Source organism: Microtus ochrogaster, linkage group LG4 (genome assembly GCF_000317375.1).
Source record: "Microtus ochrogaster isolate Prairie Vole_2 linkage group LG4, MicOch1.0, whole genome shotgun sequence".
NCBI lineage: Eukaryota > Metazoa > Chordata > Mammalia > Rodentia > Cricetidae > Microtus > Microtus ochrogaster.
In genome coordinates, this window is record NC_022030.1 from 43,306,496 (window position 1) to 43,307,818 (window position 1,323).

At 41.6% G+C, this 1,323-nt stretch overlaps 1 protein-coding gene across 6 annotated transcripts in view; it reads right to left on the minus strand.

The window, feature by feature from the left end:
• The window catches only part of Pikfyve (phosphoinositide kinase, FYVE-type zinc finger containing), an 85,600-nt gene that overhangs the window by 30,001 nt on the left and 54,276 nt on the right, over positions 1–1,323 (minus strand). The window lies entirely within an intron of this gene.

The window sequence follows — 1,323 nt, forward strand, 5'->3', positions numbered from 1 at the left end:
GTAGACCAGGCTGGTCTCGAACTCACAGAGATCCGCCTGCCTCTGCCTCCCGAGTGCTGGGATTAAAGGCGTGCGCCACCATCGCCCGGCTGCTCCTGTTTTTAAACACACCTGTTCCCTGTTAAAAATCAAGTAGGAGAGTTACATAATGTAAAGTTCCTCCTTCTAGAATGTCCCCGGCCTCTCAAACTAAAGTTTATAAAGCTACTCAGACCGGCATGGTAGCACATGGAAATCCCAGCACTTAGGAGGCAGAGTCAAGAGGATCAAGAATTTAATATCTTCATCAGCTGGATCTTGAGTTTGAGGCCCAACCTAGACAGTGAGAAATCCTAATTCAAACAAACACCGAAAGGAAAATCACTTTTTCTTTATTCACGTTATTTGCCTTTACAATCGCACATGTACATACGCACACAAATACACACAGGTGATTTTGTTTTCATTAAGATGAGACAGGCTACAAAATATATTACTATAATTTGCTTTTGGGAGGTACATGCTAAAATATAAGCATCAGTGTTTTATTCTAATAAGTAATAAAACTTTAAAGTTGCATTTAAAAAAACATTCAAAACCCACCCTTTAGCCAGGTGGTGGCGGCAAATGCCTTTAATCCCAGCAATCGGGAGGCAGAGGCAGGCACATCTCTGTGAGTTTGAGGCCAGAACTCAATCTACAGAGCTAGTTCCAGGACAGCTAGGGCTGCTGCACAGAGAAACCCTGTCTCAGGATAGAAGAAAAAAGAAATCTGGTATGGGTTGAATATGTGTGATTGATGCCCCGGCCCAAGAATCCTGTATTCAAGGTGTGTCCCTCAGCTGGGAAACTAAAAGGTGAGGCCTCCATGAAGGAAATAGGTCACTGGAGGTGTCTCTGAAGACTGTATCTCATCCCAGGCCCTCCTATTTCTCTCTGCTTCCTGTCTGCTGTGCCATCTAACTACCACGAATAATGGAGGCAAGGAGGATGGACTGAAACCTATGAAATCATAAGCTAAAGTAAACACTCTTAAACTGTTTAATGTTAGGTATTTGCCACATCTGCAAAATATAATGTTTTGCTACAAAAAAATGGATGTAGTACTTCAACAAACAAACACCCTTGTACATATATTCTTACAACAAGCAAGCATCCTACACAGATGTATTTAATTTGTTCTGCAATAGAGAAGGCGGAATCCTGAGTCAAAGGTGAGAAATGTACATTTAAAGTGAGAGAAACCTCGTTATCACTTTCTGTACATTTCAACAGGGATGTATAGACACACACATATAGTGAGAGAAACCTCCTTATCACTTTCTGTACATTTCAACAGGGATG